Source organism: Vombatus ursinus, unplaced genomic scaffold, assembly GCF_900497805.2.
Source record: "Vombatus ursinus unplaced genomic scaffold, bare-nosed wombat genome assembly UNPS02014812.1, whole genome shotgun sequence".
NCBI lineage: Eukaryota > Metazoa > Chordata > Mammalia > Diprotodontia > Vombatidae > Vombatus > Vombatus ursinus.
The window spans coordinates 8,356,471-8,372,002 of NW_020954590.1; the positions used below are offsets into that span (position 1 = coordinate 8,356,471).

At 36.4% G+C, this 15,532-nt stretch overlaps 1 protein-coding gene across 1 annotated transcript in view; it reads left to right on the plus strand.

Moving 5' to 3' along the window:
• Window positions 1-15,532, plus strand: part of LOC114053832 (sodium/potassium-transporting ATPase subunit beta-1-interacting protein 3) — a 777,776-nt gene that overhangs the window by 578,779 nt on the left and 183,465 nt on the right. The window lies entirely within an intron of this gene.

The window sequence follows — 15,532 nt, forward strand, 5'->3', positions numbered from 1 at the left end:
CAAAAAATTAAATGGGAATTTTGGGGGGAGGTTGGTGGAAGCTGCAGATGACCTGTGAAGGCCAGATGACGCAGAGCCTCTGACCAAATACTTCACCCAAATTTTATAAGGTACTGTAAACACCCTATAAAAGAAAAAGAAAATTCAGGCTTCTTCTCTGGTTCAAATGGAGGGCCAAACAATTTTATGTGAATTTTCTAGATCACAGGGGTGCAGAGCCCTTAACCCCTGTGATATAGAAAGGATAGCTGTATATTCAAATAATTATGACTTATTTTTTAAGTTAACAGAACTCCAGAAAAGAACCTTTGCTCTAGGAGGAAAGTTAACTCTGAGGTGAATTGGGAGTGCTCAATTTCCATCTAAATATCTCTCTTGGAAATTTTGACCAATCACAGAGACATCAGGATTTTAATGGGAAAAAAAGTTTTTGATAAAACAATAGTCATGTTATATTTGCTTCATTTTTGGAATATCTTCAAACAAACATCAAACATGGAAGAGTTTCCCCAAAAGTTCATTTCAGTTACTACCTCACCTAGATAGAGCTGAAACTACAAGAGTGGCAATGACCATTGGCTTCCCCAGGCCCAGAAATCCTTGTGCACCAGGGATTCCAAACTGAACCATTAGGCCTGTCCCCAAAGCCCTGAAGACATCCATTTTGTTCCCAGGGCTCTGATTGACCCTCATTCCACTCTACATAGCAAGATTGAAGCTAGTGCCTTCTATATCTCATCCCTAAAATCCAAGGGCTGCCTGAGTGATCAAACTACCTCAACCATTCACTTCCTCCTTGTTTTTTACTTGCATTTGACAGTCCAAGGTGGAGAAACTACTGCGGGATCTCAGGTCCTCCAGGAACAGCTAAAAATAGGTAGACATCATCACCAGCAAGTCAACCTTCTGGTAAATGCAGGTCGCTAGAGGATAAGAAAAGATGATGGGTTGCAGTCTTTTCAAGTTGGTAAGATCTTCCAGACTTTGCACTTCAGTGGCATACCTTTGAGAACTTAGGGTTATCACCATGTCATTATGAGGCATCAAAGTAGGACTTAAGGGGAAAATTTACTTTATTTATTTTAGAAAAATCAATACTGGGCCTGGTGTTATTAATGAATAGGAAATTATTCTTTTTTTAAAATGTAAATTACAAGTATTCTTTATAGATTTGGAGGAAGTGTCTGTTCCTTATGATTCACAGATTATTAAACCAGAAAAGACCTTAGAAATTATCCAGTCTAAATCCCTTATTTTATACAAGAAAGTAAGTCACATGGAGGATAAATGACTTGTCCAAGGTCACACAGCTGCTAGGCAGAATCAGTCCTACAACTCAGGTGTCCTGACATAAATTATAGCTCTTTCCACTAGACCATGACACTTCAAAAATGAATAATTCAGAAAAACACTTTGGATCCTACTTCTTTAATCACAAATATTAGCTATCCCTAACATTTTTCTCCTTTTTACCAACAAAAACAAATCAGGTTCTTCCTTCCCAAATAGTAGGATTTTTCTACTTAAAATATAAAATAAACACTTCAGTTTTCCTAGATGATGAACTTGGCAAAAACATACATTTTGGGAAAAAATCCAATTTTTCAAATTAGATCTGTGTATACAATATATAGTCATATATGAATTATGAATTCACAATGTTATAAATAGGATACACTAAAAACAAGTTATTTCAGAAGCAACATAATTACATTGTTTCCAAAGCTTAATTAGCATAAAAGGCATAACAGTGTAATCAAATAATTATTGATTAACACACAGGATCCAGATGTGTTGGATAGGAATGGCAATTATCTGAGAAAACTACAGGTGTTTAAAATTCATAGCCTATAAAAGCGATGCAGTCTCACATTGGAATCATGCAGGAAAGCTTGTGTTTGCAGGTATAGCCCAATATGTTCAATGCAGTTCTAATATATCAAAACTGCAGATGTCTATGTATTCCTCTCTTCAAGTGGAGCTTTGTAGAAAATTCTTATTCTGGGTAAAACTAACTTGAGATGTTACCAATGAATCCACAAGTCCTTTGACTGGATCTTCTAGAGGATCACAGTTTTAACAACGACACCCCTAAGACTGTATCCCCTGATATACTCTTTAAAAAAATTTGAGACAGTGTAATGAAGACAGACAGCTAGTGAATGAATGGTCAGCTGCAAATGAAAACAGATGAGAGAGGGAGAATGAATTGGAGCAGAAAAGCAAAGGTTATTAGCAAATTGCAGACCTTAGCAGGCAGCTAAAGCTTCCCACCACCACCCTAGGGTAGACCTGCAGCTAAAGTAGGCTTCATTAACAATAGCATACCCCATTTGTATCTAATGGGGATTAATGACTCCTTTAGATTAGACATTAGCGAACCAGAGATGCTTAGCCTTGTTCCTGCCAATTTAGTTGTGTGACCAATATAGACTTAATTCACAGTAGGGAATTATGAGAAATGATCTTCTTTTTTGAATTTCTTTACCCTGGGATTGTACCAGTCTGACTTATTTTTAAATACACTTCAGGAATAGAGCTAATTTCTTGACAAACTTCTTTCCTTCCACAGAATCTTGGAGGTTTTGAGTGAGAACCATAATAAAGCTGATGTGACCAATGTTGCCCAATACATGCTAGAGGTAGCTTAGAGAAGTGGTTTCAAAAATGGTGTGGCCACACCATGAGCATAGTGTAAGACTATTAGATGGGGTGTCAATCTACAATATTATTAAGCACTTATTCTGTGTCAGATACTGTGTGGGAAGAAAATAGAATTTTAACATATATGTATTAATTATATTTGCTTGTATCAAAAAGAAATTAAGCTTTACTAATATCTAGTTTATTGATGAATGATCGATGTGCCAAATAAAAAAAATTGATATACCAATGACACTTTTATACCTGACCATTTGGATTAGATAGATCTATCCAGTTTAAATAAACTAATCTTCATGAAATGGACTCATAGCTTTAAAAGATTTCTATAAGGAAAAAGATTTTAATATAATTCTAATAAGAGCACAAATGAACAAAAATGTAATGATGGTACTTCTACTTGTCCTATTTTGAGTATGTGAGTCTTTTCCATTAGCAACATGGAGCTAAAAAGTAGTGATTTAATCAGTTTTGACAAGATGTTTAATGGTGAATGACCATGAAAATCTTTTGCACCATGCAGGATTTTGCCATTTATATCATGGCAAGATTCTTGTTGAACTTGAAAATGAGTTACACATTTTTTTAAACAAAAAGACAAATGTTCCTAATTAGCTGATCTTTTCAGAGAATACTGGCGGCTATTAGGAGTATGCTACATAAAACATATTTTCAGGAAAAACACATATACACATATGTCCTTTCTGGCTCTTGAAGACATACATGAGATTTTAACCCTGACAAAGGAATTGTTTTTCTAAAGAAACTTCTGCTATAAAAATCTTTAAATGGATTTTTCAGAGGATATGATTTTGTTGCTGAAAATGACATTACGGATAAAAACTTTCAAATCCACACACTTTAAAAAATTTTGAAGTAGAATTTCCTACCCTGCTTTTAAAAAGCTTCCAAACAATGAGTTTCAGAAGGTTTTGTTAAAAATATGAAACTACAGCAACTTCTGATTAATTTGCAAGAAAAATTGAATGAACAAATGATATCATGGAAGGATGAAATTTACTAGCAAAATTTCAACCAAAAAAACCTATTCATAATTGGGGGATGGGACTGAAAAGCAAACATTATGACTTAGTAAATAAAGCCAATGATGGCCTTCTTCCATTTGGATCTGCACTTCTTTGTGAAGTACCTTTTACAGTTGTAAAAGATAATCATTAGGGCCAAGTATCAAAATAAACTTAATTTGGAAACATCTTCAAATTGTTGCAATGCGAAGTGCTAAACCAAAGTTTTCAGAAGTAATAAGGCATGTTTACTCAAATTACTCTAATTTAAATATTATTTGCAATAATATTTACTGACAGCAAAAAGGGTTTTTTACCACTTCTGAATAAAATAAAAATCTTAAATATTATTTCATATCTATCTCAGTTTTAAAATTCATATTTTAGTAAATATTTCACAATATACATACCATATTAATTGCTACAGTAGTGAATCTAGACTACTACTTCATTTAAGCAAAATATATATGTGTATGTGTGTATACACATATACATATGTGTGTATATATTTATACATATATGTATGTGCATATATATATATATGCACTTCGCTCAATGCTGCAATTCATTCAATCTGTCAGTGCCCTAGGGAATTCTATAAAAGTACAAGTTTCATAGCAGATGCCAACCTACCTTAGTAGAGGGAGATCTTTCATTGGGAGTCCCCTAGACTAATGAAATCACAAATGCAGCTCCCCTCCCCCTGCCCAAAATAAGTGGAGAGAGGAATACCTATAAGAAGGCTATTGTGATAGTCCAGGTGGTAGTGATGAGAACATGAACCCTGGTGGCAGTAGTGGAGAAAAAAAAAAAGGAAGAGATAGATGTGAGAGATATTGAAAACCTAAGAACTGCCTCTGATCCATTTATTTCTGAAGCACTGAGGGTATTATCAAGCCTAAACTCAAATTTTGCCCTCTATTTGAAGCACCAATCCCACTCCTTGTTAGCAGCCTTGTGCCTGCCACTGCTGGGGATGGGAATAGGGGTGGTGAAGACATGTGAACATTTATCATGAACTTTCACTAATCACCTTAGAATATCTAAGCAGAAGCCTCTACATTAGAGAAAGGGGCACTATCTACCTGTTCTTTACCTGTCTTATGTTGCATATCAGATACTTCCTGGTTTCTCCCTTTGGGATATTGGGAGGAATCTGTAGACTTTGAACCCATAATCATTTCTACAACTAACAATTTCTTGCAGAGTAGTCATTGTGGGAGTGTGAGCCAATAACTGTTAAAATTGTTGGGGGGAGAGGGGAAGTAGTTTGTTCTCTGGCAGATAGGTCAGTCTCACCAAACTGAATCTGAGTAAATCACGAGGACCATTAAAGGGAAGGGACAAGAATGGATCACTAGCCCTGTGGCCAAAACTGCACGGTGCTTGGCTAGCCATTGTGCTAGACTATAGTTCTATGAACTCATGTCCTATCATTTTCCTTTCCTTGAGTGTAAACTCCCACAGAGTTTGCTGGTCTATTCAGTATTATAACTCAAAAGCTGCCTCTGATATATTTATTTCGGTCACCGAAGATAACAATGGTACTATATTTTAATGCATTTCTCTACATCATATACAAGATTAGCTTGACAGGCTTTTTCAAATGCCTCACTGAAATCTAATTAGACAGTATTTACATCATTTCTTTGATCTAGCCTATAAGAGTCATGCAAACATATCAAAAAAGAAAATGGGATTCATTTGAAATTCATATTTTTAGTGAATCTAGGTTAGTACCTTAAAAGAAATATCATCATCATCATCTTTATAATTTCAAATTCTCAGATAGGCTAATGAAACTATGATTTTACCAATCAGGATATTTCCTCCAATAATGATGACCCATATCTGCCCATCCTGGCTGTCAGTTATTGGTAATGCCCATTCATAAATTTGCCTCAGGGGGTCCAACCAACTTGCTAGAGTCCTTCCTTGATTTCCCTTTACATTGTGAGGCTGAAAGTGGAGCACTGCAGCTGTCATTCCTCAGCCTTGCCATCTAACTAATCCATCTTGTTCAGCAAGCAACTGTTAAATATCTGCTATGTTCAAGGCAACGTGCCACATGCCTATGATGCAAAGGTAATAAGTGATACAGTCCCTCCATTTGTGGAATTTATATTCTAATTTACAGTTATGTAACTACTTTGTGTTAACTAATAACTCTTTTGTTATGTATATGTAATTATATACATGACACATATATACATATATAAACATATTATCATATTTATATGTATATACACATACAGATCTTTGCTCTCTCCCCATTAAAGTGTAAGCTACTTGTGAGTAGGGAGTGTTTCATTCATTACATTTTTATCTCCAATGCCCAACCCAGTGCCTGGAAAAGTAGGTACTTATTAAATCCTTCTTGATTTGTTGATTGAGACAACATCTACCCAAGCAATTATGATAATAAGCAAAATGAGATGGGGCATAGAAGAGATTCAGACAAAATGCTTTCCAAAAATTTAAGGAGAGATCATCTTAAACTGACAAAACTGGGTAAGACTTCATGGAAAAGGTCACAACTAAGGTAAGCCTTAATGAAAGAGAAGGATTTTAGTAACATTTCTTTTGCTATGTGTTCTACAATCCTATATTTTCCACCCCAGCCTGATACTTAACTTTTATTTCATGGAATTGATATTATCATCATGGATGTTCCAGTGCCTACTGTGACTAAAATACTTGAGAAAGGAGCAGTGGTCATCTAATCTTCCAAATTAATATTCAGGAATTAATCATCTCTGAATTGACTTTGAAAAGGCAACTAGAAAATTCAAAGGTTTTAAGAAATTGTAACTGGCCTGAATCTGTTACAGTTACCCAAAGGTAACTGTCTGAGATTGAACATAATCTAGTTCTTTGGCTGAAGGAGACCTCCTTCTCCAAGGTCACATTTATAGCAGAATGCCATTTTCACTTTTGAATGGGATAGATTCTGATAAAAGAAAATGAAAAGACAAAGAAAGTGGGGAACACTGTACAAAATGGATTTTAATGACCTTTTGAGCAGCAAATAAGGAGAAGCATAAAATAGGATTTTATTATCTGCAATAGGAAGACCATTTCTGGCAAGAAAGTGGATTAGCTACAGTTAAATTAAACCCCAAAGTGAAGGTGGTGCTAAAAACAAAGTGCATAAAAGCAGATTGGGTCTTTGATTTATGAGAAATTGCAAATTGGCATACTATGTAGATGTGAGTATCCATTTTTTCTAATGTACTCTATGTACCACAGTCATAGATTCTTAGAATTTTAGAGGTGGAAGGAAGATGAGATCATCTTAGTCCAATTCTCGCTCATTTTACAGGTGGGGAAATTAAGTCTGAAACCTAAATAATTCCACTATATGAGAGAAGTAGTTAATAGCAGAAAGAGAAGTATACCCCAGATCTTCTTATGCCCAATCTGGTGGGTCTTGAACCCTACAACAAACTGCCTGGAAAAATTTAGTCATATTTTCCAAGTTATACTGACATACAAATATAGATCATAAATTTTCAGAAACACAGGATGTTTTTAAAACCCATTTTATATAAATTTTGGTATTTGCTATATTAAAAACATGCCAGCAGGTTTGAGATTCAGAACAATGGAGTAAAAAAAGTGGAAAGAAAAATTTAATAAAGAAAAATCTGCAGCCTTTGGATGAAACTTTATAGGATGGATAGTTGATATATGGCTGCTAAATTTTTTTTCCTTTAAAAGTCTTCATTGTTTCATTTACATGCATGCATAGGTGGATATATGTACATATGTATGCAAATACATATATTTGACAGGTATATATAGTACATTTGAGAGGTACTGTGATATAATAAATAGTGCTAGAAAACCTCCTTGAACTCAAGATGACATGGGATTATATCCTATGGCCCACCACTATCTCCACCCACAACAAAGTCTTCTCTCTAAAATAAACATTCCCATTTTCTTCAGTATATTCTCATATGTCATAAACTTGAGACCCTTCACTATCCTAGATGTTCTTCAGGTTTTCAAAGCCCTCTCTAAAATGTGCTACCTAATAATGAACACAGTAGTTCAGATGTGGCCTGACCAGGGCTTTGTGAAGGTAGGCAAGTTATTTAGCCTCTCCATGTCCCCAAACAACTCTCTTAGACTCCTTTTATAATTACATACCAATTGCCTGTTTGTTAGTATAGAGTATTTCCACATCAGTAGTGTTACACATTACTGTATATATTCTATCTCTCTGTCTCTTGTCTTTCTTTGTGTGTCTCTCTGCATCTTTGCCTTGGTATGTATCTCTTTGTTTCCATATCTCTGCCTCTATTTCTCTCTATCTCTCTGTCTTTGTCTCTGTCTCTATTTTTCTGTCTCTGTCTCTCTGATTTTCCATATCTGTTTCTCCTCCCCTTCCTCTCTCTCTCTCTTTCTCTTTTTGTCTCTCTCTCTCTTTCTGTCTCTCTCTCTCTCATACACACACACACACACACATACATACAAGTTATATTATGTGCAAAAGCCAAAATCTGGCTCCTTCTACCTTAACTTTGGGTCAACCTACAAAACCTACTGTTGTCCCAACTTTATGGCTTGGAGGATTTTTTTTTCACTTCCCATTCCTTGGTACGAATGAGCACCAATTCATATGTTTCAGTTAGCCTGCTGTGTTGGGGGACTGAACACTAACAAGTTGTTCAGTTGATGAAGGCAACTGTATGCCACTGGTCTAGGAAGCGTGAAAGGTGGTCACTCAACCATTAGGTTCTTACTAGAGTGGGCTCTACAAAGACCACAGTGTCTCTGGTCCATCTAATGGACTCTCTGTGTTCCCTCTTCAGTGGGCTTCTGCAGTCTCTGCTGTCTCTAGCCTCTGGCTCAGCGGGTCTTTCTGTTCTCTTTTTATCAGGTGTGTTACAGTGCTCTATATTTTCAGGTGAAATATTACCATGTTCCTTCGGCAAGAGCAGTGGACTTTATCCAAGTATTGCCAGAGGTCTTTCTTCTTTGATTCCCTGCAGGGCCTCACCTCTGAAGTTTGTTGCATCCAGGAAGGAGGTAGAGAGAGATCTAGCCTATGCTGTGTGGCATATTAGGTATTTCGAAGAGGGATCCCACCTTTCTTGATGGTGACAAGCCTAGTTATATTTCCCAAATTCCTGATGAGGTCTAATGCAGATGAGTGGCGGGGAACAAAGATACACAGGCAGTGTGAGTCCCTGGGCAAATTCATTGTCTTCACTAACTTCAGTTGAGCCCATTAGCCTGAAACCCCTTCCAAGGTATAAAATGCTTTCTTTATATCTTAAAGAGCTTCTCCTGTTCATTTCAGTGTCTCTCCTTTGCCCTTTATGACCTTCAACTTCAGTAAGGTCTAAACAGGGCACAGATGATGTAGTGGATAGAGCACTAGCCTGGAGTCAGGAAGACCTGAATTCAAATCCAGGCTCAAGCATTTACTAGCTCTGTGACCCTGGACAAGTCACTTAACTCTGTTTGCATCAGTTTCCTCATCTGTAAAAAGAACTGGAGGAGGACATGGCAAACTACTCCAGTATCATTGTCAAGAAAAACCCAAATGTCATAAAGAGTCAGACATGACTGAAAGGGCTGAACAACATCAATAAAAAGGGCACACACTCACCTATGTAAAATTCAGAAAGAAACAGGAAGACATAATGGATAAAAACCTGTCTTAGAAAAACTTGTGCTCAAAATCTTTACATATACTGGTGGTTTCTCAGTGACCCCAGGAAATTCTCTAAGATTACAATTTGTAGGGAAACTAGCATTCTGCACCTTTACTGGAAGCTGCACTATACCATGAGGTTCAGGAAGGAAAAAAAAATAGCAAAATATACAGTATTTCAAATTTTGATGTTGTTCAATCGTTTCAATCATATTCTACTCTCCATGACCCCATTTGGAGTTTTCTTGGCAAAGATACTGGAGTGATTTGCCATTTCCTCCTCCAGCTTATTTTACAGATGAAGAAACTGAGGCAAATAGAGTTAAGTGACTTGCCCAGGGTCACACAGCTAGGAAGTGTCTGAGGCCTGATTTCAATTCAGGTCTTCTTGACTTTAATCCCAGCACTCTATCCACTGCACCAAGAATCATAAGATCTTAAAATTCATTCAAGTTGGAAGAGACCTTGGAGTTCATTTCATCTTTTCATTACAATGATATGCTTCTGAACCCAACACCTTGCTCTGCAGTTGACAGTGTTCTTAAATTCTGACATCTTGTGCCATTTCCAAGGTGAAAGTTGGGCTCCGGCAGATGACTAATTTTTCAGGCTACGCATATCTGTCCATAGCTTAGTGTATAGAGTGGTGTTTAGCACTCCTGTGACCACTGAAGTAGCAGCGAGACACAAAACTGCATGGACTCATGTGCTTATATGTTCCTCTAAAGAAAAATAATGGGTATATGTATTATATTTTTCTTTCTTTTGTCCCATGTAGGAAACTAAATTGTTGTAGCTGCTCTTATGATTTAAAAGAGAGTGAGAATGTTTGGATCCATGTATATTTATATAGTTTCTATTGAGAGGATTGACTCATATCCAATCTTGTTATATAATTTCACAGAGGATATATACAAAGAGATGTAGCTTCCATTTACTTTGCCGCAACTGATGTCATTTTCATATTTTATTTCAGCCATTTCCAAGAGAGCTGGAGTTTATAAATAGGTTCTATTGCCATCTCTCATACTTCTGAATTAAGGGAGAATCATGGTGAAGAGTTTTTATGAACCTAACAGATCTGTATTATTAGCTCATAAATTCACCCATTTTATATTGATAATATAAATTTGAATCAAAGCTATATTGAAAGACTTGTCTTTCTGAAGCAGAAAAAGTTACCATGAGAGAACACTTACAAAACAGAAATCACTGATGAATTTTAGTAGATCATATTGGTTCATTCTAAAAACTAATGAAGTCTGCAAATATGGAGAATGATGCCTTCCCTGTAGTGATCAGGAGTGGCTGGTAGGAATTAAATTTGATTGCCAGAAAAGAGGGCTCTTGCAATGAAACTAAATGAAGTTTGTTTGGAGTAAATCACTGTAAGTTAAGCTAAATTTAGTAGATAATGCAATCATGTCTCTAAAATGCGTTCTTTTCAAAATATACCTGTGAGGCATCCATGGGGGAAATCAACAGAAAAAAATGTTTAAGCAACATCTTTAAAAGCAGATCTGGTTATATTTACAAATTCCTTTGTTTAGCATTTAAGACTTTCCAACTTGGCTCCAACCTACCTTTACAGTCTTATATTGCTCCCCTTCACATATTTAGTGGTCTAGTCATAGTGGCTTTCTTGTTCTTTCTCATATGTAATGTTCCATCTCTCTTCTTTGAGCCTGAGCATGGGCTTTTCCTACTACATAAAATATACTTTTTCCTTACCTCCCTTTCTAAGAATCCCTAGTGTCCTTCAAAGATCAGCTTAAATGTCATCTCCTATACAAAATCTTTCCTAAACCTCTAGCTACAAATGCTTTCCCCTCACTAAAAAATCTTTTATCTATGAATTTATCTTGTGTCTTATTTTTATATTCTTATATATGCATGGCAGCCAGGTGGAGCAGTGGTTAGAGTATCGGGCCTGGAGTCAGGAAGACTCATCTTCCTGAGTTCAAATCTGGCCTCAGACACTTGCTAGCTGTGTGACCCTGGGCAAGTCATTAACCTTCAGTTAAGTCTCAGTTTCCTCATCTGTAAAATGAGCTGGAGAAGGAAATGGCAAACCACTCCAGTATCTTTGTCAAGAAAACCCCAAATGGGGTCATAGAGAATTGGACATAACCGAAAAATGACTGAACAACTGAAATATATGCATGTGTTTTAGCTCCCAGTAGAATATAAGCTCCTTGAGGGAAGGAGCTATTTTTTCTATTTTTGTATTCCAAGTGCCTCGCATAGTGCCTAGCCCCTAATAAATATGTAATAAATACTAGTTGATTGCTTTACATTTGTATTTCCTGATTTTACTTTTATATTTGCTGAGGGGATGTAAAGGCATAAACATTTATTAAGCACCTACTTTGTGCCAGACACTGTATTAAGCATTTTACAAATATTCTTTCGTTTGGCCTTCACAACAACCCTGTGAGGTAGGTGCTATTACGATCCCCATTTATAGCTGAGGAAAATTAGGCAGACAGAGGTTAAGTGAGCTGCCCAAATCACTTACTGCTAAGTTTCTGAGGCCAGATTTGAACTGGGGTCTTCCTGACTCCAAGCTCAGTTCTTTGTCTGTTGTGGGACCAGTTGCCTCCTGAATTGAATAAATCTCAGATCCAGAGCCTAAAAAACTCTAGGAAATCCTTCTTGTCCTAAGAAAGGGCACAAGGGGCTCCCTGAAGTCTTCCAACCTGACACGAATCCTCTAGTCTTCTTTCCTCCAAGATGAACTTCAAGGAAGCATCCCAGTGAGAACTAAGCACCTCCAGTCAGGAAAGCTTGCCTAGAAGCTATGTCTTGTGAGCTTAAAATTTATTCTAATATTGCCACCTCTACCAAAGAGTAAAGTATATGACAAGTTATTCAACATAATTCATGAACATCTCCAGTCTTCAGTGCAACGCAGTACAGTGCAGTTCAATTCTATTCCCTTCCACATGCATGTAATTAATGCTAACTTTGGGGGAAAAGTGCCCTGCTCAGTGCTGATTCAAGCAGAAGCAGGATGAACACTTGTCAATCAAAAATTTACTGAGTGCCTACTCTGTGCCATGCACAGTGTTAGGTTCTGGGGATACAGGATCCCAGGCTTTGTGCTCTATCCACTGGGCCACCTAGCTGCCGATTATGTATACGTAATCATATGTATGCTACAAGAGATGATGATAATATTTCACATTTATATAACACTTTAACATTTATAGAAGTGCTCTACTTAAAGTATGTCATTTGATGTTCACCACAATTCTATGAGGCAGATACTGTTGTTATCCCCATTTTAAAGAGGTCTGAGCAGGGACTTGTACTCTATCAAGTAAACCAAGCTCTCTGTCTAAACCATGCTGAAGAATAGGAAGGGCTGAAATAGAATAGAAGGAGGATAAGCAAGGAAAGTTCACCTGTTGCTGGGAGATGACCAGAAAACTTAGGTCAAGAGTTCATATGGATTTTGTAGAATTGTTACAGATGGAAAACTTCCTGGTTATGAAAGACGCCTCTTAGGGCATCTAACTATTGCTGGGTCTACCTAAATTTTCTGCCACAACGATAGAAGATCATACCTATTATTTGCAACACAAAGTACTAGACAATGGGTCCATCTACATTTACCTCAGTTGGTTGGAAAGTAATCTGCAGAAAGGAACTTTATTCGGGCTATCACTATTATCTCTCATCACTTTAAAACAGATTGTCAAGTTGAAAAGATGGTAAATATTCATTAAAAGACTTTAAAACATAAACATTATTTAATTTGATATAAGATTATCATGAAATCATGAAGATAAAATAAAGTTATGATAAAACAAATACTTTTAAAACTTATACTTTGACTCTTAAAGTTTTTTTTTAATTTTTAATTTTTTTATTCTCTAATATACAGATTTTTTTTCTTTTTTGTTGAGGCAATAGGGGTTAAATGACTTGCCCAGGGTCACACAGCCAGTAAGTAGTAAGTGTCAAAGTCCAAATTTGAACTCAGGCCTTCCTGACTCCAAGACCAGAGCTCTATCCACTATGCCACCTAGCTCCCCCTCTAATAAACAGACTTAAGAAAAAAAAACAATATTTAATGTGACATAATAATTAATGAGAATGATGCTCTGAAGCAGATTAGGAAAAGTGGATAAGACAACACATTTTTCATTACCCAGTGTGTGAAAATGGAAAATATTCAATAACAAGAGTATATTCTGTTGTGGGTAGAGCACCAGCCCTGAAGTCAGGAGGACCTGAGTTCAAATCCAACCTCAGACCAAACGCTTGACACTAAGTAGCTGTGTGACTCTGGGCAAGTCACTTAAATCCCAATTGCCTAAAAAAAAAAAAAGAATATATTCTATTGTATTAAAAATCAGGTAATGTCTCAAATTGCCTTCAATGTTTCTATTTAGATTTAGATGGTAGCTTACAAGATAAACAAAAACATTCCAAATGTTGCTTTGTATTAATCTACTCTTTATGCATTTTTTTAGCACAAAACTTATTCTTATCAGATAATGAACTATTAAGCTGAATCAAAGTAATTTTGCTGTTGAATCCCTGCCACTAGGGAAATGGCTAGAGGGAAAGACCTGCTACATTCCATCTGTTAAGGGCAACTAAGTCTAAAGTAAAAGAACCTTATAGAGAAAATAAAATTTATTCTGAGACCTACCTGAGAGAGCAAACAAAAGATCAGGTTGAACTTGGAATCAAGAAGACCCAAGTTCAAATCTAGCTTTAGATATTTACTATGTGTGTGATCCTGGGCAAGTCACTTGCCCTTTGTTCAATTTTCAATTCAATAAACATTTATTAAGTACCAGGTACTGTGGTAGGCGCAGAGGATACAAATAAAGGGACAAATAAAGTCCTGCCCTCAAGGAGATTACCAGCAAATAGGCAAAGACGCCTAGGAGAGGGCATTTTTTTTCTGTACACCTCATGAAGAAACACCTAGACCACAAAGCAAAGCAACTAGTAATTTCTCTCTTGCCACTGAAGCTGCTGAAGTCAGCCAGTTCCTTTGTTCAAAAGTTATAATGGTTAAAGAAAATTTATCCTGCAGAAGAGCTTACTGCTCTCCAAGATTTCTGGCTAAACACTTCATCTTCCTCAACCATTTCTCATATGACATAATTTATTGAACATGCACAATCTAAAGCATCATGCTTTGGATGTGCTCCAGTTTGTCAATGTCCCTTTTAAATGTGATATCTTGAACGGGCACAATACTATAAATACTATCTAATCATTGCAAAGCATAGTTGCACTATTCTCTTCATCTAGAAATTTTCTATTAATGCAGCAGTACACCACCTTCAGGTACTTTTTAGTTTGTTTCCAATTCAAATCCATGTTCAAAAGAGGAGTATTTGCTACCATTGAAAATATTCAGAACACTGTGATGCAAATTTTGAAAGAAACTCTGAAGAATTATGTGCCAAAATATATATAAAGGATGGGAGCATCATACAGCCTTCCAGGGTAAATAGTTTTAGGCTTTTAATGTCATGGTATAGTTGGAAGAGTAGGTAGCTCAGTGGATAGAGTAAGGGCCTGGAATCAGGAAGACTCATCTTCCTGAGTTCAAATCTGGCCTCAGGCACTTGCTAGCTGTGTGATCCCAAGCAAGCTACTTTTTTATTTGCTTCAGTTTCTTCATCTGTAAAATGAACTGGAGAAGAAAATGACAAACCAGTCCAGTATCTTTGCCAAGAAAACCCCAAATGGGGTCACAAAGAGTTGAACACAACTGAAAGGACTGAACAACAATAGTTGGAAGAGGGCTGAATTTCAATTCAGACCTAGGTTCAAATTCAGTTTCCACCACTCACCAGTGGTTTTGTTATTGGCTTGTAATTTAACTTCTCAAAAACTCAATTTCCTCTTCTGTAAAGGAGGAATAATAAAAGTAGTCCTTCCATATTCATAGAGTTGTTGTACCATTAGCTGCTGTGTTAGTTTGAGTTATTTGCATGTATCAGTTCCAGTATGCTTGTTAAGATACATCTCAATACTGTGGATATACTATCATATGCACTGTTTCACAAACATTCATATGCATGTAGAAAACAGTTTTTAAAATAAAACAACTAGAGGATCTAGTCTTTTAATTCCTGACTTCTTGTGATCTTGATATTTTATTACTTCTCCTTCAAATAATTAGTTTGAGTAATGATAACTATAG